The sequence below is a fragment of the Panthera onca genome, chromosome E3, assembly GCF_046562875.1.
Source record: "Panthera onca isolate mPanOnc1 chromosome E3, mPanOnc1 haplotype 2, whole genome shotgun sequence".
NCBI classification, from domain to species: domain Eukaryota; kingdom Metazoa; phylum Chordata; class Mammalia; order Carnivora; family Felidae; genus Panthera; species Panthera onca.
The window spans coordinates 35,019,042-35,046,991 of NC_138354.1; the positions used below are offsets into that span (position 1 = coordinate 35,019,042).

General features: G+C 46.0%; 1 long non-coding RNA gene across 1 annotated transcript; it reads left to right on the forward strand.

Moving 5' to 3' along the window:
- Window positions 1-1,951: 1,951 nt before the first annotated feature.
- Window positions 1,952-16,612, forward strand: LOC132689785 (uncharacterized). Its single transcript, XR_009615140.3, has 3 exons — window positions 1,952-2,086; window positions 10,253-10,343; window positions 16,426-16,612. It is a non-coding gene; the product is annotated as an uncharacterized LOC132689785 (long non-coding RNA).
- The last annotated feature ends 11,338 nt before the right edge of the window (window positions 16,613-27,950 follow it).

Consider the following 27,950-nt stretch of genomic DNA (forward strand, 5'->3'; position numbering starts at 1 on the left):
GGGGTCTCGGGACAGACAGACGGTGGAGGCAGAGGAAGGCTGACAGCCAAGAAAGCCCGGTAGATTATTTCAGCCTTGCTCTCCTGAATCTCCAGAAGGGAAGGGTTATGTCCATGGCTACATGGGCCACCAACATACCTGCTCTGTTCCATTCCCACATGGCAGGCAATCAAGAAGAAATCCTTAATGTAAACTCCTTATCTCATGCATTCCTGCCATTGCCCACAGGAGGAAAGTGTGATTAACACCCTTTCAGCACCAAGGATGCTCTGAACCTCCCAAGTTCACATAGCCAACGAGCGGTAGACCTAGGACAAAGACCTGTCCCGCTGCCCCAACGCTTAGAACCTTTGCTCTTGTTTTTCCTTTCTTTCTGTCGGGAGCAGAGCCATCCATTGGAAATGCAGTGCCATCCATGAATGGATGCCCCGTGGGAAATTTTAAATTTTTTGGTAGCCACGTTAAAAAATAAAAAGAAATAGGAAATTAATTTTCTTTAATCCCCATTGCCCCAAATATTATCATCATAACATCTGATCAATATTGTAAAAAGGATTAATTATATATTTTACCTCTTTCTCTTGTACTAGGTCTTTGAAGTCTGGTGTGGACTCTATGCTGATGGCAAGCTCTCTTCGGACTGGCCATAGTTCAAGCACTCGTTGGCTACCCGTGCGGACAGTACAGGTCGGGAGGGTGAGCTCTCAGCTCACACGTCACCCCCACAAGTCACTTCCCTGAACCCTCTAATCAGAATGGCATCCCACCTCCATCCTGTGACTTCTATCCCAGCATCCTTTTTAGCTGTCTACACAGTGTGTATTGCCCCCTGCTGGTCTTGCTTTTGTTATATGTTTATTTTTGTTTTGTTTCATTATTTAAAAAAAATTTTAAATGTTTATTCATTTTTTTGAGAGAGAGAGCAAGAGAGCGATCACATGCACAAGTCGGGGAGGGGCAGAGCGAGGGAGACACAGAATCCGAAGCAGGCTCCAGTCCGAGCTGTCAACACAGAGCCCGACCCGGGGCTTAAACTCATGAACCGCGAGATCATGACCTGAGCCAAAGTCGTACCCCCAGCCGACTCAGCCACCCAGGCTCCCCTGTTTATTTTTATTTTTATTGTCTGTCTCCCCCAGCAGAATGTAAGTCCCCAGAGGTATTTACTCCTGTGCCCCAGACATGGAGAACAGTGCATGGGACCCAGGAAGTGCTCAGAAAACATAACTATGTGTTGAACAGGTGAGTGAACAGACATCTCAGTGAAGAGATGTCTGAGTCCAAGGCTAATGATAAGGGCTATTTGGGGCTCACGGTACCGAGTACCTCTTTTGCCCCCACCGCCCCACCTCCAACCCAGGCAGCATCTCCCCTTTCCAGTAATTTGTAAACTGGAGGTGCCGTCTTTCAGCCACCTTCCTCTGTATTCCAGCATATTCCAGAAGAGGATGGCCTGTTGTCTATTCTAAGTTCTTCCCATGCAGGTACTTGCAGAAAAAGAAAGATCCAGGGACTGTGTGTATGATTCCTCATCTATGCTAATTTGCCCATTCTTATGTAATTTGTAAGGTGGCAAAGCCCTGACATACTCTCACAGTCTGGCTGTTTATCAGCTGCTCCCTGCGCTAGCCATTCAATAATTTTGGGCCGCCTGTAAGCAGCAATCTACCAGATTCATTACATCTGACGCATACAGCTATTCGCCATACAGATGAACCCGGTACAGCATCCTCGGATGCGGGACCCTGTGCTTTGGGGTTCCTGGAATCCGTCTTTGCCCCTCAGTCCGTGATGACAGGAAGGATAAACTTCCTCAGGGGAATGACGACCTTTGCTACCCACAGCTTGAGTGGGAGACCTGGCCTGTTGTGATTGCAAAGAGCCTGGTGTGGTGACGTAGATATATAAGGTGAACATCTCTCTGGGCTTCCTTCTCGCCTAGGAACCTGTACCAGATGTGCCTGTCCCCAACATTGGACCCTGAGCTCTTTGTGGGATGGAAACATACTCTGCTCATCTCTGTAACCCCAGCTTCTAGCCTACAGCCTGACACGTGGTCTGTGTGTTGAAAGAATAAAGGAACCAGGTGAGTCCACACACCATTCATTCACGCATTTATTCAAAGCTCTTGACGAAACATCTGCCGTGCGCTGACTCCTGTTCTGGTATCTGAGACAAGTCCCCTTCCCTCTTGGAGTTTACCTGCTCGCAGAGAGTTGAATGAATTTTGTGGATTTTTCCCTCTTTTTCAGAAGCTTATTTTGTCCCTGTTATTATTAACACTGCTGTAACTATTTGTTTAGCATAGTGGTAAGAACATGGGCTCGTTAGTCTGATAGTGCTGGGGTCAGGTCCTTGCTCTGTCACTTACCTCCGGTCCATTTCTCCATCTGTAGAGGAGGGATAATGACAGTCCTCACATCAAAGGGTGGTTGGGGGCAACTGAGCGCACTGCTTACAAATTGCAGAGTGTGGTTCCTGGCCCAGGCATCATAAACATGTTTCTGACCCTAGGTGAGGCCGTGTTTGGTAGGAAAGATGGCCAAAGAGTGAGTTTGGGGCTGGGCCAAAGGAACCACAGATGGGCCCAGGTGGGAGATTTCTGGAGGCCACAATTGCTACGTGTGTCTTAGATGATGGTGGGAAGGGGCCAAGGAGGTACCATGACAACAGCTGCACAATCTCTGGTGTTAAGCAATTAACAGTTGGACACTACAAAGAGGCAAAGTTGCCAAGAAACAGGACAGCAGGCCTCGGTGACCAAAAGGAGCCACAGGAAGAGACTTGTGGCCACAGTCCCAGAGACAGCCCTTCGTCATTGATGTCTGATGGGGGAAGAAGGAGGGGTGAGGCAGCCCCGACCATGGCTCAGACGTCTCTCCAGAGCACGATTTCTGGATTTCTGGAGTCCTGGTGGGGCTAGGAGGGCTGCCCCAGGATGACAGGGAGAGAGCAGAGGTCTCTGAATGACAATGCAATGTGCACAGAGTGTTCTGGAGCCTTCTGGACTCTTCAGAGCTTGCACTGTGGAGTCAGATTACCCCAGATGAATTCCTGGCTCTGTCACCTATGGCTGGATGACTTTGGCAAGTCCCTTGCCCTCTAGCAGCCTCAGTTTTCCTATCTGTAGAATGGGGATAACATTAATAGCCATCTCATGGTGGTTTGTGGGGGGCTATAATGGGAGAATTTGCGTAAAGCAATCAGGATGGTGCATAGGACATAACAATCCCATAGTAAGTCCTCTGTAGAGGTCTCTTTCCTCCAACATCTCAGCCCCTACGGTTAGTGTTCCTTACCTTTCTGGGTCCTCACTGTATCCTGAGGCCCTCCCTTGGATTCAGGGCAGTGCATCTCTCATTACTGTGATCCCCAGAGTGTCTGCAGAGATGTGCAAGTACAAGGTGGAAAAATCTGTATCTTATTCACAGGATACCTGCTTACAGGATAACCTGGCCATGCTTCTGGGCTATAAGTTCCCCCTGTCTCCTCAGATAGATGTGTGTGTGTATGTGTGTGTGTTCGGTGTGGGGCTGCTGGTGAAGGAGAGGAAAGAAAAATCAGGGGAAAATCAGTCTTGCAAAATAAATAAGGGCAATTCTCTATTTTTACATACTGTTTATTATTTAGTGTCACACAGTTGTTAACAGCTTTAGCCAAATTAGAACCGCAAGTGATGTCTGTGTGGGTATTTTTTAAGCAAATTATTTTGAGACATCCCACAATCATATTTTAGAAAAAGAAAAACATGTATTAGTGAAAGGTTCTCAGGAAGGAAATCAAATGAAAGGAATAGACTGATGATTTTTTTTAATTAAGAGAAAACAGAAAGGAAATTAAAAAAAAAAAAAAGTAACCCTGGCACCTTAAAATAAAATGGGATGATAAACTCTTTGCTGGCAAAGTTGCAATTTCTCTGTTGGATTTTGGATCTGGCTTTTATTATTAAGGCTGGTGCTGAAAGCTGGCATTTTGACAGGAACACGGAACGTTTGTCACTATCTGGGAAAGAGATAGATGTTGAATGACATTTTGGAAGAAATGTATACATTTTGGGTCTACGTGCTCTCTCTCCTTACCAGGAAAATTCCACTAGCAAATAACTGATTGGTTATCTTGAGTTCCCAATTCCCGTGGCTATTTAAATGAAAACAGAATTAAAAGGCCTCTCTCTCTCTCTCTCTCTCTCTCTCTCTCTCTCTCTAACCTTTGGGGGAAAATGGAAAGATCTCTCCGTGGGCAGCATCCTTGCCAGATAAGGGCATCATCCTGGTTAGAAAAACCCCAATGGAGCATATTCTTTGTCTCCAGAGGTGAAGTAATTGGGGAAACATAGAATACATCTCTCGAGGAGTAGCTGAAGTCCACGATTAGGGAAAAGATTGTTTCTGTCTCCAAGTCCCACTTATTAATGCAAATAACGCAGGGGAGGAACTTGGCAGAGATGAGAAACGATGTCGGGAATGTCACCCAGGAGACTAGGGTTTCTCTAACTCTGCTACTTACCAGCAGTGTGACACTGGGCAAGTCGTTTTCCATTCTTGGCTTCTTCTTTATTTTTTATTTTATTTTATTAAAAAAAATTTTTTTTTAACGTTTATTTATTTTTGAGACAGAGAGAGACAGAGCATGAATGGGGGAGGGTCAGAGAGAGAGGGAGACACAGAATCGGAAGCAGGCTCCAGGCTCTGGGCTGTCAGCACAGAGCCCGACGCGGGGCTCGAACTCACGGACCGTGAGATCATGACCTGAGCTGAAGTCGGACGCTTAACCGACCAAGCCACCCAGGCGCCCCTTGGCTTCTTCTTTAAACATAGATGTAGTGGAGGGGCTTCTGGGTGGCTTGGTCTGTTGAGCGTCCGATTTTGGCTGGGGTAGTGGTCTCACAGTTTGTGGGTTTGAGCCCTGCGTCAGGCTCCGCACTGATGGTGCGGAACTACTTGGGATATTCTCTCTCTCTCTCTCTCTCTCTCTCTCTCTCTCCCTCCCTCCCTCCCTCCCTCCCTCTCTCTTTTTCTCTGCCCCTCTCCCACTTGCACGCTCTCTCTCAAGATAAGCAAACTTCAGAAAAATAGGTACAGTGGGATAGATGCTCCCTCCCTCACTGTGAGGATCAAGTGTGATGAAATGTGGGGCAAAATCTAGACTGCTAAACAAGTCCATGCTGTTGGATTAGGAAGCTGAGTTTGTGACCCTGAATGGGCAGGAGACAAACAATAGGATGATGAAGACCGGCCCGCAGGAGCAGGTCGACGGCACCCATTCCCTGGCAAGTGGAGGGTGGCTGTATGCCTGTTACACTAAGTTGGGTCCAGCGTTCATTCTGTTCCTACCATTTTACCCTACAGATAACAGAGGCATTCCTTGCAAAGATTGCTGAGAAGTTGTAAGAGGGCATGGACCCGCCATATGTGAGAAGTCACGGTTTCTGCTTAGGGAAGTCAGAGTCCAAGCTCGTGGCCGCCTGATTTCAGCGGCTGTTCTGCACGGTGGCCGTGCTTGACTTCGTGCACGTGCTTTCTCTGTTCCTGCGCTGGGTTACTTTCCCTTTAGCCACGGTCTTCTGTAGCTGTGAGGTAGACCAGTAGTAACCAAGCCCAAAGCTATTGAACCTTGGGGAGGTCATCCTCACAAAGACAGGAGTCTGGGGGAAAATATCAAGTGATGACCCCAGCTCCTCTCAAAGGACAGAGCTTTGGCTCAGGAGTCCGTGAATCACAGAAACTCCCTCTCTTCAACATGCCTTGGAGATTTAGCTGACTGAGTTAGCTAAACTAACTGAGCTGAGTTAGCTTAACTGACTGAGCCACCCAGGTGCCCCAAAACGTTGAGGCTTAAGAAACATCCTTATCTTGGGGCGCCTGGGTGGCTCAGTCGGCTAAGCGTCTGACCGTCTCAGGTCATGATCTTGCAGTCTGTGAGTTCAAGCCCCATGCCGGGCTCTGTGCTGATAGCTCAGAGCCTGGAGCCTGCTTCGGATTCTGTGTCTCCCTCTCTCTCTGCCCCTACCCTGCTCGCGCACTGTCTCTCCCTCTGTCTCAAAAATAAATAAACATAAAAAAAAATCCTTATGTTTTTGTTTTCCAGGGAAATGGCTTATCACAAAGTACCGCCCTCCCTCTTACATATTCCAACATAAGACCCACCTCCGCTTTCCTCAGTGACCCAGATATGAGGGTCTCTATACCTTTTCATGATTCCCCCAAGGCTTGTGAAATGCCTTCCAACCCTCCCGCCAAATGACTTCCAAACCCACCTCAAACACTCTTCCTTTCCACTGAGACATCCTTATTACTGAATTATCTTCCTATTGTAGTAGTCTGCATGAAATCTTCTTGTTAATTGTCTGGTGCATTTTGTATTTGACAGCCCCAAGGTGAATAATTTTTGCAGACCAGAGTTTCCATCAAGGCCCTAAAAAACTTGAAGCAAGAAGGTGATGGGGAATCAGCAGGAAGTTCCTAAAAAAAATTGAGCTGGAGGTAGATTAAGCAAGGAACACAGGGAGAATTTGTATGCAGCTGGTGGGCATTCAACCCTTCCTGCTTACAGGAAAAAAAAAACACAGCCTTGGCAAAAGGAAGAGAAAGGATGTGGGGTGATAAAAGATGCCCTTGTTGGCCCATAAGTTTTCTCTACTTTAATATCATCACAAGTCCTATGATAGATGTCATTCTGGGGGCCCTGACACCAACATGAACACAGACAAGGGCTGGGACGGAGCTTCAGGCTGGGAAGTGTGAAATTGCTCCAAAATGGTTGACTTCTGGAACAATGCCCTTGGATGCTGGTATTTCTTGAGATTTTATTCTGAAAGCTGGAGATGTCTGGGAGTTTTGCCTCTCACCCCAACGGCAGCTGCCAAGGACTGATGGGCAAGTACAAAAGTCTGGTGGCTTTGCATCAAGGCCTGGAGATAATTTTCAGCCCAGAGATGGCTGTGGGTTCAGGGTGCATTTGGAGCTTCACCTGTAACTGCCCTTGGTTACCTGCTTTCTCTTCCCTGTGCTAACGTCTCCACTTCCTTATTGGTTGCTCCTGGACCCCTTCCTTGAGGAATTACTTGCACTTGAATCCTTGGTTCACAGTCTGCCTCCTAGTGATCAGACCTAAGACATTCTTTTGACCCACTCTGATGAAGGAAGGAAAGAAGGAGAAGAGGGAGGAAGGGAAGGAGGGAGGAAGGGAAGAGGGGAGGCCAGCTCTGTCATTACCAGCTATTGATTCTTGCATATTATTTCCCTGCTTTAGTCTAGCCTTCTCAGGAAAGACTATCACTGACTCAGGGTTGGTGCAATAGTTAAGTAAGGTAATGCTTTTGAGTGGACCAAAGATGGCCAGATCAGCTCATTCAAGCACATCATGGCTTTTCAAGAGGAGTACATAAGAAAACTTGTGTTCTTTAGTGTAAGATCCCAGAATTACCCCTTTTGTTCCAACGAGAAGTGTTTACTTACCTCTTCCTCCTTCCTCACCCATTGGCTATGAGTCTAGGTAGTATGAACCGAAGTAGACAGGAATCTTACCGTCTTAGTTCAGTAGATTTCAAATTCTCAGGGGCACAAAAATCACCTGGGATCTTTGTTAAAAATATAGATTTCCAGATTCCCCCAAGAGATTCTGGTTCAGTGGATATGGAATGGTTCCAGAAGTCTCAGTTTTTATAAGCTCTGTGAGCCTAAGGCTGACATTCCACAGACCTTGTTTTTAGAGGCCTTGCCCCAAGTGCCAACTCTTCCCTGGTACTGTTCTCATGGTCTTTGCCCCTCCACAATGTATATGTGCACATTATAGTCCCTGCCATTAGTTTCCAGCCCAGGCTGGACTCTCCATGCCATTGCCCAGACCCCAGCTGCTTACCTGAGCTCTCAAATGCCTCTTGGTCTACCTTGCCCCATTGGGTTGACACTTTGCTCCGCACATCGATGAATTCATTCATGGATGTCAATGAGCCCTTGTCCATTTAGTGCAGAATGAATAGGCTGAGGTTGCTGAGAAACTCAGATGGCACCGATGATCAATCACAGCGTGCTGTGGGTCCACCTGGCCCTGGAAGGTGACACATCCATTACAGCCGATTAAGACCAAGAATGACAAGAAGCCAAGGCCCTTCCTCCTCCATGGTGCTTGTGACAACGCCAGAGCTCAGCCTCTGACTTTGACCATGAACACTGTCACCTCTGGTCATCACGTTTGTATTTGCCATCACTTATGCCTCAATCAATGCCTTGGCTCATTATGTTCAGTTCTAACTGCAGCATGATCAGTAGTGCCTCCTGGGCCCTGTCCAAGAGCTTCCTTTCAGGCACTCCACACCTTGAGTTCCTGAAGTTTCCAAAACACAGCTCCATTCCCATCTACACCATCTTGTTGGATGGAGGATGGGCCTGGGAGGAAATTGCATTTATTCCTCATAAAACTTTCCGGTTTTCCTGTTACCTCTTGAGAGATTGGAATCTAGTCTGGCAGTTAGCAGACTTTTCTGCAGAGGGTGAGACTGTAAATATTTTTGCCTCATGGACCAGATGATTTTGGGGCAGTTCCTCATCTCTGCCTTTGTAGCACGAAAGCAGCCACAGAATGGGTGGCTCAGTCGGTTAAGCATCTGACTCTTGTTTTCAGCTCAGGTCATGTTCTCACAGTCATGGGTCTGAGTCCCATGTTGGGCTCTGTGCTGACAGTGTGAGCCTACTTTGGATTCTCTCTCTTCCTCTCTCTCTGCCCCTCCCCTGCTTGAGCTCTCTCTCTCTCAAAATAAATAAATAAACTTAAGAAAAAAAAAAAAGAAAGCAGCCACAGAAGATGGGCAAACACAAGTGGGTATGGCTGTGTTCTAATAAAACTTTATTTGTAAAAATGGTGGTAGACTGGGTTTGGTCCATGGGCGGTGGTTGGTAATAACTGATCTAGCTTGTGTTTCTCCATCTTTATTCATTTAACAAATATTTTGGGGCATCCACATGTGCCAGGCACTGTCCTGGGCACTGGGGATACAGCAGTGGGGCAAGACAGATACTATTCCTCCTCTCAGGGCGGCTATAGTTTAAAAGCAGGGAACAGATAACAAATAACTAACAATACAATTAAATGCTTATCTGCTATTGTTGCAAGTTCTCTGAGGGAGAGTGTAAGCTGTCATGGGACTGAGTAAGGGGAGGTGTGGGGTTCAGGGAGGTGAAGGTCGGGGGGGAGGAGGGTGGAGTGGGCCACCAAGCAGGAGTAGTGGGGAAGGTCCAGAGGCAAAAGGAGCGTGGACATCGAGAGACTTCAGGGTAACTGTCACCCAGAGAAGGATGGAGAGAAGCATTAGAGCCAGAATTTGTTTTTTTTTTAGCTACGAATTTCATATGTCCCCCCTCCCCAGAAGCCAGGAGACACCTCCAAAATCTTTTTAAAAAGCAGGGAGGTGACATGAGTAGATTTAGATTTCAGGACAATTTACCTGGCCAGTTTGCAGAAGAGACAGGGGGACAAAGTCAGGGATGTGATGAAATGTCCACACTGAGGTCACCATATTGGGGCAAGCCTGCCCATACCCCACCTGTGATCATTCTGTTCTTGCAAAACAACGTTTCATCTGTACAGGGCTCAGGGGTCCGCTGGGGGAGCCTGGGAGCTGGGCTGTGGTCACAACGTGAGTGCAGAGCCTGTTAATAACAAGGGATGTAGACTTCTAGAAGCCAGACTTCCATAGCCCTTCCCTCTTGCCACAGTGAGGCTCTGCATTTCAAGGCCACCTGGACCTTCTGAAGCTTTGCTTATAGCCAATTCAAGTAATGGTCATTTTGCTGATACCTTTTGAAGATGCTGTAATGTTGTAATGTATTCTAAGACATTTAATACCTCTGCTTGGAACGCACTGATATGTAGATCATTAAACAGAGCAGACCTTCTCGGGAAGAAGAGTACTAATTGCACTTTTCAAATGCCATTTTCATGTGCTATTTGGCAGGGGTTCCACTGTCACGGTATTTATATTTCTATTAACCACAAGGGCTGGGACGAAGTCATCCCATCTCCCCCGGCAGTGGTGTGGCTATTTAGGCATTACAGAGAGACGTGAAGCCAGCCCCTGAGACGGCCCCCAGTGATGGCATCTCCTGCAATGACACGCTGGTGGAGCGCGCTCTCACTTTGTACTACGGTTGATCTTTGTGGCCAGTGGCACTCGGTGGACGTGATGATGCGTCACTTCAACATTAATTTCTAAAAGATGTCGCAGCTTTCATCATGGTAATGCTCTCTGTCTCAGATCCCTCACTCGGAGAGAAACTGGCTTCTGGCTTGCAAGCAGCTTCCTGAAGAGACCCATGTGGCAAGGAACTGGAGCCCCTTTCCAGCAGGTGAGTGAGCTTGACATGGACACCAGCCTCAGTCAGGCCTTCGGATGAGTGTCGCCCCTGTCCACGGGTTAGGGGCAACCCCATGTGACATCTCAACTAGAGGCAGCCAGGTAAGCTACACCAAGCTTCTTGACCCTCAGAAACAATGAGATAATATGTGTTTACTGTCTATACATACACCACATCCTCTTTATCCATTCATCAGTCAAATATTACTCCGTGGAATGTTATAGAGTATTACCAGTCACCGAAAAGAATGACATCTTGCCATTTGCCATCATGTGGATGGAGCTAGAATGTATTATGCTAAGCAAAATAAGTCAACCAGAGAAAGAAAAATACCATATGACTTCACTCCTATGTGGAATTTAAGACACAAAGCAGAGGAACATATGGGATGGGGTGGGGGGCAAAGAAGAAGGGGAAAGAAACCACAAGGGACTCTTAATGAGGGCTGATGGAAGGACGTGGGTGGGAGATGTGTTCGGTGGGTGATGGGTACTAAGGAGGGCACTTGTTGTGATGAGCACTGGGTGTTGAATGTAAGTGATGAATCACTGAATTCTACTCCTGAATCCAATATTGTCCTGTATGTTAAATAGCTAAAATTTAAATAAGTCAAAATAAATGTTTCCATTCTTCACTTCTAAGTTTTAGGATAACTTGTTGCATAGCAATAGATAACAAAATACAGGAGTTAAAAGCATTGGACCCTTCAAACAATTTGACCTTGTTGGAATGTTTGTATCAAGTATGGCAAAAGAGCCTCCTTTTTTGGAAGGGGGGCAACTCAGGCAGAACCTGGCTGAGAGCCAGAAGTCCTTATTGAACCTACTAACAAGGTTTGTGGCCTGGGGCCAGTCACTGTCCCTTTCTGGACCTTGCTTCCCTTGCTATAAAAGCAAGAAGATAGATAGGATGACCTTACAGATTGATGACCTTCCTGATGTTTGGGTGTTTGGTGATGGAAGTACCCCATATGGGCACACACACTTAACATGTGAGGAGGTAAGCTAGCAATTAATAGGTATTGAACCATAGATCAAGCAGTGAATTACATAGGAATTGCCAATTAATATTGACAAGAGCCAATAAAAGTAGGTGTTTCTATGATTATCGTTTATTAGACCAAGAAATTCAGGGTCAGAAAGCTTCATTTTGAGCAGACATTGTATTGCTTTTCTACTGCCGCATAACACACATCACAAATTTCATGGTTTAACACAGCACACATTTATTATTTTACAGTTTCTGTGGGTCAGGAATCTGGGAAAGGCTTAGCTGGGTTCTCCAAGTAGGGTTGTAGAAGTTTGCCATTGAAGTGTTGATCAGGGCTGCATTCTTGTATCTGTGTCTCAGGGTTCTCCTCCAAACTCTCCTGAAAGGTTGGAAGAACCTTGTTCTTTATAGTCTGGGTCTGAGGCCTCCCAGAGGCAGCCTCTCCTTGTAAGCAGTTCAAAGCATAGCTCTTGATTGTTGAAGGCAGGCAAGAGAATGCCTCTCTCTACAGAAGGGTCCAATCTCTTTTTAAGACACCCTCACCTGATTAGGCCAGGCTCACCAGGACAGTCTCCCTTTTGATGGCTCAAAGCCAATTGACTTAGAATCTCAACTGAACCTTCAAAATCCCCTCACCTCTGCCATATAATGTGACCTAATCATTGGAGCGAGACCTCCTCATATTCACGTGCCCTGCCCACATAAAGGGGAAGGGTCTAATGCAGAGCATGTACCCAGGGTGAGTGCAGGATAAATCTCCAGGCTACCTTAGAATTCTGCCTACCACTGACACAGAAGTAGGAAATGGTGAAACTGGAATTCAAATGCAGGTCTGTTTGATTCTGGTGTTCATGTTTTGAACCACTCACCATAAATCCTTGACTGAGGACACGTTCAGGACAAAATATTATGGCCTTTTTCTTGGTATCGTCAGTGCTTAACGCTTTATAATGGCTCCAGTATTTATCATAGCCTTGGTCAGGATGCTTTTCATGGCTAGTGACACAAATCTCTGACCATTATTTGGGAAGTCTGGGGCTGTACCGGGGCTTAGACAATATTCCTTGGGGCTCTGAGTTTTTCATTTCAGTGTTCTGTGGCTATTTTTTTCAGGCTTCCCCTCCTCACGTGGCGGTAAAAAGGGCTGCTGGTAGCCATAATATTACATTCTCTTGGCTCAAAATCCAAAAGGAAAGAACTTTCTGCCCAAACTACCCACACATCAAAATTTATTTTTTAAAAAAAAATTTTTTTTTTTTAACGTTTATTTATTTTTGAGACAGAGAGAGACAGAGCATGAACGGGGGAGGGTCAGAGAGAGAGGGAGACACAGAATCTGAAACAGGCTCCAGGCTCCGAGCTGTCAGCACAGAGCCCGACGCGGGGCTTGAACTCACAGACAGCGAGATCATGACCTGAGCCGAAGTCGGAAGCTCAACCGACTGAGCCACCCAGGCGCCCCCACACATCAAAATTTAAAGAAGACTAATTGATCTGAGTTATGCTCTTTCTGGATCCAAACCCTATCTGGATGAAGGAGTCCTCCAACTGGTCAGCCTGAGTCACATGACCACCCTTTAGTTGGGGAAGGGCAGGAAAGGACGCCATGATTAACAGCTTCCCAAGGACAATGTGGGATATCCAAAGTGTGGTTCCTGAAAGATTTGGGCACTGTTACGAAAAGGAGGGAGTGACGATGGGCTGATCAGAACACTGGCTATACACGAAGCTGAAAGACAAAGGTCTCCAACCCTCTGCATTGGGCAGAATGGGTGTATAAGTATCTTTGAGTGTATATGGAGGCTCACCTTCCAATCACACAGCACTGAGAAAGTTAATACAAATTCTTCATTCTGTCTTTTAATTCTCAAGCACCCACATTACTGAGATGGGGGTGGAGGCTGGACTTTCTGCATCGAATAAACAAATGATGCCCTTCCCAGGGCTAAGTATTTCAGAAACTTTGGAGGTGAGTTCATTGCTGGGATTTAGACTCATTAAACTTATCTTAGCCTGGGGAACTTTCTCCATGGTATTCTAGATTTTTAAATGAGCTTAACTCCGGGCAAGTCACATTAGCACACATTCTCTTTGTTATGGTGGCTTAACCCAAGGAGCTAATACAACTTGATAGTATGGTTTGGAAAAGGTGGAAGATATCCTTAGGATGGGGCTAACCTTTATTTTATGAGCATTCCAATAAACTAATGGAGGAATCCATCCAACACGGCTGCTGGCAGGTCAGGATACTAAATCCTCTCTTCAGCAGGAGACTGTTCCCTCTAGAAAGCATCCTCCCTAATTTCTGAGAAGCATCTAATTTCTGTCTATTTGTTTGTGTCTCTCTGTGCGTGTCTTTATTTCCGTCTTATACAGATCACGTGGATATTTTATCACTTTACTCTCAAAAGCTTTTAACCTCATTTCAGCTGCTTTTAAGGCCTTCTATTAGGGAATCTCTCCAGAGAAGGGACTCAGGCTCCTTCAAAATATTGCCCCAAAATGATTTGGCAGTTGTGACAAGTCAGAGATCTTTCCATCTTTTGCTTCCATAGGGAGAGGGAAGTGGAACCATGGCCAACTTTCTATGAAATTTAATTTTCCAAAGTGGTAACTCCGTCTTGCAGCTGTGCATGGAGAAAATGTGCAATGTGAAATGCTCAGGTATTATAAGGACAGCTAAGGGCTTGCCTCTCCCTTGCTAATCATTCAAAGCTCACTGCCTTCCTTTGTTTTCCACCAAGCACACTGTCCCGATCCTGCCTCACAGACCTCACCCAAAAGCACAGGAAATGAGCATGGGTGGGAAAAAGTCAAATATGCAATTAAAATGGGAAGATACAGAAGAATGAGCTGCCTCCTGTCAACAGGTGGGTCCGGGGGCTTTGATAGAGTAATGGAGGCTTTTTCATATTCCCTGGGATAGTAGTGAGCAGCCATTAAGTTGTTCCCCACTCATCTCCCTCCCCTTGAGTATGTACTGGACCTAGTGACTCACCAGTGGAATAGGGCAGAAGGGAGGGACTGTTAATGCTAAGAACAGTTTACACACAGACTGGCTTCCATCCCATGTTTTTTCATAGTCTGTCCCTTGTCCACTGGGATGGAGACAGCCTGCCAGGCTCTCAGCTGCCCTGTGGAGAGGGCTGGGTGGCTAGGAACTGGCGGTGGGCCTAGCTAACAGCCAACAAGGAACTCATGGCCTCAGTCCAACAATCCATAACAGACCAAGTCCTGGCAGCAACCATGTTAGAGAGTTTGGGAGTGGATCCTCCCTTGGTTGGGCCTTCGGATGAGATTGCATCCCAAGCCAACACATTGATTGAAGCCTAGTGAGAGATCTTGAGGCAGAGGCACCCAGGTGAATTGCACTCTGATTCCTGACTGGCAAAGATGGAGAAAACAAATGATTGTTGTGTTAAGCCACTACGTTTTAGGATAATTTGTTATGCAGATACAGATAACATCTCTCCTTACCCTTGTATTATCTCTCTCTCTCTCTGTCTATCCATCTCTTCATCCATCCATCCATCCATCCTGTGTGTGTGTGTGTGTGTGTGTGTGTGTGTGTGTGTGTGTGTGTATTTAGAGAGAGAGAGGGAGGGGAAGGGAAAGCATCTCTACCTGATAAGAATCTATCTGTCTGTCTATCTATCTATCTATCTATCTATCTATCATCTATCTATCCATCCTTCCTCTTTTACAGAATGTGTATTTGCTTTCTCTTTTATCACATAGCAGACAGGGCTACCGTGGGTCAGGATTGTAGAATCCTACAATTTCGCTACGATTTATTTGCACACTATTCTGTGCCTGCATTATGTGCCCTTGTTGAATCCCCATCTCATTCCTGTGAAGTAGCTATTTTCATCCTCCATTTAAAAGCAAGGAAACTAGAGATAAGAGAGGTCCAGTATCCTTACTAAGGCCACACAGTAAATAGAGTATCTAGGATTCACCGTCTTTTTTTTTTTTTTTTTTTTTTTTTTTTTTAAAGGGAGGGTGTTTTGCCAATCTTCATCCTTTTTCCATAAACAGAATGCCTCATTAGCCATTTCTTTTTGGGGCTTTCTCTCTCTCTCCTCTTCATGCTGTAAGTCAGAATTGGGAAACATAGAAATCTTTTATTTCAGAAAATGCAGTGAGGAGACCCAGTGTCTTAGATCACAGTCTGTGTCCTCTCTCCTAATGAAAAGCACAACTAGCATTTGAGCACTTACTGTGTGCTAGGTACTATTGTTCTCCCCAATTTATAGATGAGAAAATGAAGGTTCATAAGCGTATTCATTTCATGTCATATAGCTAGTAAGTGGTGGTCAGAATCACACCAGACTCGAGCTGCCATGCCATGGACGTCTTCCTCCCCACCTCCCCTCTGCTGAGCACCCTAGTCCCAGCGCCCCAAAATGAGTGTGATTCTCGAGGAGAGCTCCGCATGAGGACCCTCATTGTTTACTCCCCTCCCTCAGTATGGATAAGCATGTAATATTTACCAGACATCTGTGTTCGGGCAGGAACTGTAGCATATTATTGATGAGCATTCCTGTGAAGAATAATCACCTGGTACAGTGTGAGCCCTTGTAAAGACTGTCATTCTATGAAGAGGAACTTGTAAGAGGCATTCCGGGGTGACGTTTCTCAGACTGAAACAGAACGACGAGTACAGTAAATACGAGGTCCCCACAGGCAAACCCAGACCCAGCTACAGTGGACTAGACATGTGTGAGCATGGCATCCTAATGAATTTATTTCAAACCTCAGTGCACACTGGGTCTGGGTACTACTACGGATGCATCACGACTGGATGTGAAGTTGGAAGATGGACTGCGAGTTTCAGCCTCCGGGTGGTCAGAGACTTTTGGGCAGCCAGCAGAGGCATTTATCAGCGATTTAACACAACACACTTAAAAATATATATAAGCCGGAGCTAAAGCGTATGGAGACTAACGCCTGCTCTCAAGCCCACTCCCCTTTTGGTTTTCCCCATGTAGGTAACTAGAACACTGTCTACTCTGTTGCTCTAAAAGGACGCTCAAGAGATTCTTGTTCGAACCTGAGTTGGTCCCTCTTTTCCTATTTTTAGGCTCTCTGGTTTCCCTGAATGGAACCATGGCTTGCAAGCAACGGCCCACATCTGACGTGTGGTGAATTCCTGACGGAGACAGCGGTAGTAACGAGTGCTAAGTCCTTCCACATTGACTTCTGCAAAGAGCCTCACTAGTCGGGTCTTCTAAGAAAGGGACAAATCTTGGGCCCAACAAAGAAGAAATAGAAAGGTGGGTGTGGACACTTGTAAAACAAACTCATATTTCCCGGACTTTATTTTAGATGACCAACTCATGGTTCTTTACCAAAGATTCTGTATAGATCTGCTTTCTTGGGAAGAGCCACTCATTGCGTTCGGCCTGGGGAATATGTGTCTGTGTGATACATGTTATATTAGAGGTGAGCCCCAGGTACTGTATTTGGAATGACACATAAGCAAGCCTGAAGGGTTCATGAAACTAGTGGAGGGGCAAGTGATGCCAAACAGCCTCAAAGTCTAGAAGGTTGTGAGTCAGAGAGCAGGGAAAGGTGTTTGAGGATGGTGGAACAAAGTGTACTAAATCTTAGAAGTCAGGCCTTTATAGAAGCAACGAGAAGCCACCTGTTGGTTGGAAACAGTGATGTTTCCAGGAACACACTGCAGAAAAATCTTTGTGCTGGTTCTTTAGGGCCTGGCTTGAGGGGAGATTGGACAAGGAGAGTGGAGGCATCTATACCAGGTGAGAGATGATGCTGTTAAGGATAAAGACAGTGGGGATGGGGAAGATGAGAGGATCTGAGAACTTTTGCTGGTCAAATTGACCGAAGTTGATTGAATCACGAGGTCAAAGAACATGGCTGTCTTGTGGATGACCATATTGCTTTACTATATCCAATAAGAGTTCAACACACATGTAGTAAAGAAATGAAAGGAGGGATGTTGGGGCCATGCATTGGGAGATCTTTAGACTGAAGACGGAGATAGCAAGCTGTCATAGTTCAATAACACTAAGATGTTATTTAAAAATAACATCTAAGAGGGGTGCCTGGGTGGCTCAGTCAGTTAAGCGTCTGACTTCGGCTCAGGTCATGATCTCACAGCTTGTGAGTTCGAGCCCTGCATTTGGGCTCTGTACTGACAGCTTGGAGCCTGGAGCCTGCTTCAATTCTGTGTCTTCTTCTCTCTCTGCCCCTATCCTGCTTGTGTTCTCTGTCTCCCATAAATGAATAAATGTTAAAAAAAAAAAAAACTAAAATAACATCTAAGATTACTTTAAGAAATCAGTCCCTCTTGGATTCCATGTTTGTTGAATAAATGTCTGATTTAGTATTTTACTCATTAATCAGCATTCAGGGGTGAGGCATGGAAGGTTTTTATTTGTCCTTATGCAAGAATACACTGACATCTGGCTTCTACATTGAACCTTTAAGAATCTGGTCATGGGGAGACTTAGGTGCCTTTGGGTCCCCTCCCAGGTGAGTTTTGGACCTGAAAATACCAGGCCCTGTTTGGGTGAGTGGTCAGGCTATTTCTCTATTGTGAACAAGCTCTGTTATTTCTAGAAGAGTCCAGTGGAACCAACCAGAGTAGATTTACTTTGCAACTCTTAGACAATGATTACCCCACTTAGAAGAATGGCCTTAAGGAAAGGTGGTGGCCAGAGACAAGGGGAGTGCCCTAGGGAGTCCAGCCGTATCTCGAGCTGTCCCAGTGGTTTTCAACTGGGGGCAGTTTTGCAACACCTGCCCCTCTCCCCTATGCCAAAGGACTCTTGGTGTTGTCTGGAGGCCATTTTTCTTGCCACAACTTGAGGTACTAGTGCCATTGGCATCTAATGGGTGCAAGCCAGGGATACTGCTAACCATCCTGTAGTGCAAAGAGTGGCCTCTCTCAAGAAAGAATGGTCCAGCCTCAGATGTCAATAGTGCTGAGGCTGAGAAACCCTGGTCCAGACATACATCTGAGGAAGAGGAGAGGGTGTATTAACGAAGGATGTCCCACAACTGGGTTCTAATCCAGCTCTGACACTAACTCACTGTGCGACTTTTCTAAGTCGCTGAACTTCTCTGGACCTCAGGGTTCTCACCTAACCCCTGAGAAGATGGGAGCTACTTCTAGATCCTCAACTCTCCTCATCTCTAAAACCTTACAAGTTTGTGACTACCCCCAGTGTCTCCTCAACATCTCCAGAAGACCATTTGTAGTCTTTCTTGTAGATTGTTTTGGGGAGAGACCATGTCAGGATCTTTTATTTCAGATGGCTTGACCATCGAAATTATTTTAGAAAGTTTCCCATTGTTCAGAAGGACGTCAGCTGCAAGGGATCTTAGTTCTTTCTTTAGAGAAAGTACTATTTCACGTGTTTTTTTTTTTTCTTCCTGAGATTCAGTAGCCTGAACTCAATGTCTCTACCCGGGAGGAAACAAGGAAAGGAGACTAGAAGCTAGAGCGGAAGTCTGAGAATGAGGATTTAAGCATCCAGGAATCCAAGGAGTCCTCAATCCATGTTTTCATGCGAAATAGGGAATTTAAAGTTTGCTGTACCCACCACCACTCAACCTTGCTGTCAAGGTTAGAGTAGATACTACTCAGATGGTTTTGTTCAAAGAGTTCCAACAAACATTTATTGATCAAATGCTATGTCCCAGGCATGAGTTGTATATCAAAAAACATTTTAGTTAGAGAAAAATATTGAATAAATATAAGAATCATACTAAAGTCTCATAAAATAATGTGAAGGTGGCTGAGAAAATGCCAGCTGATGGGCAAATTAGTCAGAGTGCAATTTACAAAGTCGTCTCTTGTTCTCCTGGGGTCACTTCACACTGGGATGTATGATCATTAAATATGACCCTCAAAGGCACTATGTCTAGAGTAGGGGAAATTACTCAATTTTAAGACAAGATTTTAAACAAGGGCCAAACTGTTTTATCTACTTGGATTTGGGTCACTAATTACACCCAGTGATCTTCCAGTAATGAATCTAACAACGACCTCATAAATTGTGCAGTGACAACGAGTTTCCTTTCCACCCTGTGTCATCATAAAGCGAGCCTGATGCCTTTTCCAATTAGTTATGGCAATTATATGTCTATCAAAGAGATGAGACAAAGAAGGATCATAAGTGCTGCCTTGTAAGGGGGACTTGGGATACAGCCTCTGTTGGGCTGATGCTGTGTGTCCCCAAACCCACCCTTTTCCCTCTCTGATCCTGACTCCTTGTGCAAAAAGTATGATGTTGCTTCAGATGGTTTCTTGTCTTTTCTGACTCCCCAGTTCCAGGATTCTAAGTAAAGTTCTGCATTTCTCCCAGTGGGAGATTTTTGTGTATATTGTTTCAAAGTAAGGTGGTCTGTTTACATCGCATCTAATTGATGGTCATCATCAACAATAGAGCAGGTAGAAATAATAACAGGGCACATTTGGGATAGGGAAGAAGGGCTTAATGGTTATTGCAAAGTGGAGAAGCCAACTACCTTCCCAAAGATGTGGGTTTGTTTTTTGTTTTTGTTTTGTTTTGTTTTGTTTTTTTACTAGTTGAGATCATGAAGGGACAGCTAGAAGGTTTTTATTATATATTTGGCGAAGTGCATGTTGCGAACCATAGGTTTATGTTCCTGCGGAATTCTTAGGCTGAAATCCTAACACTCAGTGTGATGGTATTAGGGGGTGGGGCCTTTGGGGGTGGTCAGGTCATGAGGACAGTAATGATGCAATTCATGCCCTTATAAGAAGAGACAGGAAAACCCACTTCCTCTCTAGGCTCCCCACCATGGGTGGGTACAAGCAAGAGGATGGCTAACTGCAGACCAGGGTGTGGGCTCTCACCAGACACTGGGTCTGCCAGCACCTTGTGAGAAATACATTTCTGTTGTTCGAGCCATCCAGTATATGGCATTTTTGTTATAACAACCTGCCCCAACTGACACAGTGCATTTCTTTCTAGAAGGAAGTCTGTGATATTGCGAAGAACAGGACGTGGAAATTTTTCAGTGGTGCAGTCCAGCTCAAGGAGCATTAAGCTGGCTCATCATATCAGGTGAGTGGGGGCTCAGTCAGTTAAGCATCCAACTGTTGATTTCGGCTCAGGTCATGAGCTCACGGTTCGTGAATTCGAGCGCCACATTGGAGCCTGCTTGGGATTTTCTCTCTCTCTCTCTCTCTCTCTCTCTGCCCCTGCTCTACTCACGCATGTGCGCGCGCACACACACACACACACACACACACACGCACACACACGTACTCTCTCTCTCTCTCTCTCTCTCAGAATAAATAAATAAACTTAAAAAAAAATCCAGTGAGTTGCTTTGAGCACCGGATCTTGTTCTGTAAGTCCAGGGACTGGGGTTTTGGCAGAAGCATTGGGTTCAGCAAAGGCAAATTCGTGTCTAGGGTCAGTGTCTCCACCACCCACACAAGCAGCTCAGTAAGTGCAATCTCAGGGGCCCCCTACAGTGTAAGGCTACCTGGGGGGAGCCCTTCCAAGACAGAGAACCTTCTGAGTCTCCTCTCTTCTGAGAGTGAGTGGCTGTTCCATTTCAAGAAGCCAGGTGACCAGTTCTCAAAAGCACCTCTGGTAAGAGGGAGAACAGGAAGGAGAAGGAAGGGAGGATACAATTCACCCAGTAATGAAACACACACACACACGCACACACACACACAGAAATTATTCCAGAGGGGAATCTACATTTAAGACCTTTTGTAACTTTTCAGAAGGTTTTCCTATAGCCCATAAGATCATGAATTAAAAACTTAAAACTTGGTAGCCTTTCCAGTAATTCCCTAACTGCATTTTGATTCAGTGCATATGTGCACAATACCTCTCATGTGTCTGACATTGGGATTATATAGAGAAATGGGACAGGGCAGGTTGAACACCTGTCGTACACGATTATAATCCACTGGTGTGAATGGATGCATACGTGCCTAATTTACACTGTAGTGTGATACTGGCACAGAAAAGGTTTATAAGGTAATGAGGGAGCCGAGCTGTGATAGTGAGTCTCCTCTCTTGATTCTGCTAATGGTGTAGCAGAAGGGAAATCAGCAGAGGTGACGTCTGAGTGGGTGTCAGGAGCTGAGTGGAAGCATTTGTGTCCATCAAGGCTGCTGGAGGGAACGTTGTTATTTTTCTTCATTATTAAAAAAAAATGTTTTTAATCCTGTGATCCTGTAATTTATTTAGGGATTTTCCTCAATGACATAAAAATTGCACGAGTGTGCAAATGACTGTCTGAAGATGTTCTTGGCAGTGTTGTTTATGATGAGAGATAAGAAGCAACCTCAAATGGCTACGAGTGAGGTAAGGATTTGTATCAATTATAACATGTATGTAAATCAGATACCTGTGTTAAAATGATAGAGATCTATATTTATTGCAATAGAAGAGTTTCTGCTAAATTGTTGGCTGAAAAACCAGCAAAACAACAATATCACCCTAGGTAACGGAAAAGTGTAAGTGATAAGAGGCCGTTTATGTAGTGTTTGGGGCATTTCTTTAATGTTTCATAGCACTAAGAGGGACGGTTTCTCTCACTGGGTGGAGTTCCAGACTTCCCGGGGGCTCCTGAGTTCCTAAAAGCAAGGGGTAGGCGTCCAGTGCACGTTTGGGAAATTTAAGACAAAAGCATGCTGAACCGTTTCCAAAAAAATGGATGCAATCTGGAAGCAATGAGCTGACTTTGGTTCTTTTCAAGGCCTGGAGCTACCCCCAAATTTTAGCTCGAGAAAACGCAGCCTTGGTTGGCGCAGCACTTAATCCCAGACGAAGTCCTTCAAAGTGGAAAATTTCAGTGTGATTTATTTTTTTCCAGATGTAAATATATAGCAATAATGCAGTTATAAAACTGGCATTGTATTAAACCATAAATTATATTTGACACATAATAATGTTGAATTACCGTGGAAGTCCATCAACGTGCAATGGCATTACCAACACACAGGCCATTGCTGCTTGCACCAGCCCGATTGCTTGCTTTGCAATGAATAAAGTTCTGGGGATCTTTGCTGTTAGGGTCAAAACGGAATAAAACAGTGGAGAAGGGCTGCGTCAGAATCTAGCTTGGGCTGAGGACCCTGTAACGTAGGGATGCATTTCTTTGCTTATTTATTCATCACTCAGTACGTGTTTGCTGAAGACCCAGTTGTGCAGCGCTGGGCTCTGATGGGAGATAGGACAGACATGGGTGGCCTCGGCCCTCAAGCAGAGAACACGGGGATTTAAAAAGAAAATGCACAACTGATTACTTAATTACGGGGAATTCATGTAATAATTCCTTGGAGATTTGCTCTCTTCTCACTTACTGCCAGGGTCAGTGTTGTAAAGTAGGGCTTATGGGGCTAGTCTAGATGGCACGGGGGAAATTAACCACCGTGGATGGAACTAGCGTCCAAGCACAGGAACTTTGTCTACATAGCGGCACACAGGGTCAGGTCAAAGAATCTGAATTGGCTAACAGATTGAAAGGGTCAGGGTAAGGTTGGTTACGAGTTACTTCCAGACCAAGGATTCAAAACCAGTTCACAGCAGCCCCTGAGCCCACACCTGCTGACTTGTTTAATTGCTGATTCTCCATTGCCAAGACCAATGCCTTGCTTGGGGAACATTCAATAGTTTTTGAAAGCATGAGTGAACTAAAAAATCTAACACCATGGGAGTGTTCAGTATTGTTATTATTCTAATGAGGGTCACAGTGGGGGCTTAATTTGCATGGTGGGGATTTGGGGACATATCAGCCAGAGACCTGTTTATGTAAGACTCTTACCTAGACCCCCAGGGGAAGGGGTTCGGGGAACTTTGGAGGTGACAGCCAGATTTTCTAGGGGGCTACCTGTCCTACAGGTAGGAGGGAATGGATGGGCATTCACTCTGAGGTAGGAGGGTAATGAAACATGTTTGACACCATGTGTGGTCAGCGGAGGGGCGGGGGTGGGGGCATTTTAAAGGGTTTTAGTTTTCTGGGGAAAATGCTTCATGTTTCTTCTGGGAAAGAAATCTATGACATAGAAAGCCACAGGCTGCCCTTTGGAGGAAAATAGAAATAGAAAGAGCTTGAGAGGGAACTCTTGTGTTTGACCATTTCTTCAGAAGCAGAGCATTGAAGTGGCAACTAAGAAACATGGAGAAGTACTGTGGGAGCTCGGGATGGATTTGGCGGCCAGTGCTGGGAACCTGGGTTACATGTTAGGTGCTGGGGAAACAGAAGGGAGTAAGGCACGATGGTTCCCTCCAGTCCTTGTGATCCTATTTCATCAGGTTGTGCTCAGGGTGTTGTGGAAGGAGGGGTCTCTAGTTCAATATGGTGGTGGTTGCGGGGGGAGGGATGTTGAGGGAAAGCTCCCAAAAGGAGGTGATGGGTGGAAATGCAGGGTTGAACAGATGCTGGCTCATGAGGGGGTAGGAATGCTTCAGGCAGGGAGGTTACTTTTATGAGAAAGGGGGAGTGGGTGGGAACCAGTGTGGTTTGTGGGAGAGACTATAAATATAAACAGTTGGTGTTGCTGAGAATAAGAGAGAGGAGGTGAGGCTGGGAAGAGCAACGGCCAGGCTATTCAGTCTATGAATGTCCTCTGGGCCATATGCCCTGTTCTGGGAACTGCGGATATGGTGGGTTTAGACTCCAAGGGGTTGACCGCCATGAGAAAACCCATGAGTTTGGGTTTTCTCGTCAGGTTAGTGGGGAGCCATGGCTGGTTTTAAGCAGGATTGCCGTGAGATCATATTTGCATTTTGGAATCATGCCTCTTGCTGCCGTATGGAAATCCGGGTCTGAGGGAGAGAGATGGATGTGAGAGACAAAGTCACAAGAAACCAACAAGAGGGATGATGGGAGCTTGAGCCAGCAGAAAGGTCTCACCACCCCTGGTTCCCCAAGGGCAGTGGGGAACAGGTGCTGTTAGGGTGGTAGGATGGATGGAAGGATGAAGTCTCACCCCTGGGTTCTGTAGAAGCAACAATTAGGCACCGAACAACAGGGAAAATATTTATCTGCCCCATCTCCTCGGTGGTGCTGTCGTGCAGCAAAAATTGTGAAGTTGGTGTGTGGGCGGTGTGATTTATTTCATGTGGTGCTCCCCAAACCAAGGGTGGTCAGGGCAGTGATGTAGACCACAAGCTGGCTAGGGGAGATGAGAAAACCAACCCCAATTTGGGAGGCAGGCCGTTCCTAATTGAACTGTTGAGGGAATTTTGATAAATGACCCCACCAAAGCAGTGAAATTAATAAATCATGCTTGAGGCTGGAAGACTGTTTCCTGAGGGACAGCAACAGCACTCACATCCCATTGATGCCAGGGGTTTGGAAGGTGACTGGGGCACAGGCAGGAAACTCACGCTCTTTCCCAGCTCTCCAGCTGGGCTGGGGGAGAGGCAGCCCCAGTTAGCGCGGTCTCCCTCAGCTCTTTGAAAAAGTGGGGAAAGTCGTATTCCTGGAGCAAGAGGGAAGCACCAAGCTGCTGCCTGAACTGAAGGTTTAGGACGCCCTTATCAGACTCAGAGATGGGTGAATGGATTCTGGTAGAGACGATGGCAGCCGGCGTAGCTCTTAAATTCATAGGGGAAGCGGGGGCAAGGCACTTTGCCATCTGCAATGATCTCTTTTTCTGGGCTCTGAGTTGGTGCCCCATGTTCTGCTGAGACAAAGCATCTGCAAAGAGAAGGAAAATCAGGTCCAAAGGGACACCTGATCTTTCGTGGCACTTAGGGCCATTTCCCACTCCATGATTTTAGCATCTGTTTTGTGTGTGTGTGTGTGTGTGTGTGTGTGTGTGTGTGTGTGTGTGTGTTTGTTTTTGTTTTTGTTTTTGTTTTTGTTTTTTGCGAAGAGCAGGAGAGGGGTCTGGGAAAAGGAAGTGGAACGTAATCCTCATAAGGTTGGCATCCCTATCCCTACTTGACAAATGAGGAAACAGAGGCTGTGATATTGTGATTTATGAACAGAAATATACATGTGGTCTTTATCCGAAATGCCAGCTCTTTCGGAATTTCCTAAGTGAGGAGAGAAATAAAGGTGTCTCCTGTTATGTGAATGAGGCGGCTCTGGGGTTGCACCTAAGGATGGGGGCTGGTTGCCAGGGAACCAAGCACATCATTGGGGGGTTGGAACATTCAGTCCTACCCCTCAACTTCTGGGGAGGGGAGAAGGGCTGGAGGTTGAGTTCAACTGCCGTGATTTAATCAGCCATGCCTGTGTGATGAAACCTCCAGAAATAGCCAAAGAGATGGGGTTCAGAGAACTTCTGGGTTGGTGGGCACATGGGGGTTGGGGGAGAGTGGCTTGGTCCGAGAAAGTATCGGAAGCTCTGGGCTCTTACTTTGCCTTGTACCTTGCCCTGCACATCTTGCCATCTGGCTGTTCCTGAGTTATAGGCTTTGTAATAAACCACTCACTTTAGAGTGAGCCAGTCTGGCAAATTAATCAAACCCAAGGAGGGGGATTGTTGGAATCTCTAATGTGCAGATGGTCGATCAGAAGCACGGGTGACAAATAACCAGGACTTGTGACCGGCATCTGAAGGTGGGGGCAGGGTGGCAATCTTGTAGGACAAGCCCTTAACCTGCAGGATCCAATGCCGTCTCCAGCTAGATTGTGTCAGAGTTAAGTTGAATTGTAGGATACCCAGCTGGCGTTTGAGAACTGGTTGGTGGTGTGGGGAGAAACCTCCTGACGCACATTGTAATTGGTCCCAGATTCTCAGTTGGTGATCAGAAGTGACATCAGAGTTAGAATCTTAGAGGCTAAGAGAAGTTAATTTGCCCCATGTGGCTTGGAGATATTGACAAGGCCAGGGGGTTGATAACTTCAGGCACTTTAGCATTGACGTTAGGTTTTGGAAGGCAAGTGGGTGTTCTGTATGCTCTTCCCAATCACCCTGCCCAGCTAACTGCCTCTTTGCCAAATGGGAGCATCCTTGCCCATCATTTTCTGGCAACACCATCAAGGTCCCCGGGCAAAGCAAACTCTGGCAGGAGTTTTTTTGATTAAAAAAAAAAAATTAACGAGCACTGTGTTTACTCAGAAAATTTCCCACATGGGGCGCGTGGATGGCTTAGTTGGTTAAATTTCTGACTTCGGCTCAGGTCATGATCTCATGGTTCATGAGTTTGAGCCATGCTGACAGCTCAGATCCTGGAGCGTCCTTCAGATTCTGTGTCTCCCTGTCTCTCTGCCCCTCCCCTGTTCTCTCTCTCTCTCTCTCTCTCTCTCTCTCTCTCAAAAATAAATAAACATTAAAAAAAAAGACAATTTCCTGCGCAACTCTGGTTTGGGACAGAAAGGCCTTCCTTATAGGAAGACCTGCCCTTCCTATAAGGGGAGGATTTCTGTGCAGAAACAAGATGGGAGAAGGGAGAAGGGCAGGTGGGGACAGGAGATGGCTGTGCCTATTGCCATTAACGGAGATGATGACACAGCTTCCACGTGCATCCCCGTGTCTTCTCTAATGCACACCAGGAGCTGGCGTAAGAGGCTTAGTGTGCACCAGAGGGGGGCCCTCACTTGTGAAGAGTGGATACAGTGTAGAACAGCTTCTGAGTGTCCAAGACTGGGTGTGGGAGAAGCAGAGCGATGCATGGGGCATGGTTCCTGGAACTTACAGAACTCGAAGGGGAGAAATTCGGGTTAGCGTGTCTCATTGTATTGGGGATCTGTCCAAATTTAAACAAGTCTCTGAGGGGGCAGGGACACATTCAGGTTATATGAATTCAGGTTATATGAATTATTATGTTGAACCCTGGTAAGCAGGAAAATTGTGTACCATGAGGGTTCTGACCCATTTTATGAGTAGAGGTCATCAAAGGCTTTCTGACAACTGGACCATTGGAGGAAATTCAGTGCATGAGAACGAGTCGGGTGATGTAAGGCCGGGCTGGGAGGGGGGACCAGCAGCGGGCTCACATGTATAGCTCCACAGTCTGGGAGGAAGGGCAAGGTCCATTCTAGGAACTTGGAACATAAACACAGAAACAGAAGCCTTGCCTTTAGCCCACACTCCTCTCCCATTCTACAAGTCAGGTTACGTGTGAGGACATTTGTGTCCAAGCTGGGAGAGGATGTCTGCTCCCAATTAGCTCCTCCATTCTTACAGATATCGGCAGGTAATTTAGTGTAATTTAGTGTGTGTGTGTGTGTGTGTGTGTGTGTGTGTGTGTGTGTGGTGACAAGTCTCTGAATATATACATGTATACCTTGGAGATATGGCAGGTTTGGTTACAGATCACTGCAAAAAAGTGAATGTCGCGGTAAAGCGAGTCAAATGTATGTGCACTTAGAAGTTACGTCTAACTCTGCTGTAGTCTGTTAAGTGTGCAACAGCATTATGTCAAAAAAAAAAAAAACGAAACAAAACCCAACATGAGTACTTTCATTAAAAATCACCTTATTGTGGGGCGCCTGGGTGGCTCAGTCGGTTAAGCATCCGACTTCAGCTCAGGTCACGATCTCACGGTCCGTGAGTTTGAGCCCCGCATCGGGCTCTGGGCTGATGGCTCAGAGCCTGGAGCCTGCTTCCGATTCTGTGTCTCCTGCTCTCTCTGCCCCTCCCCCATTCATGCTCTGTCTCTCTCTGTCTCAAAAATAAATAAA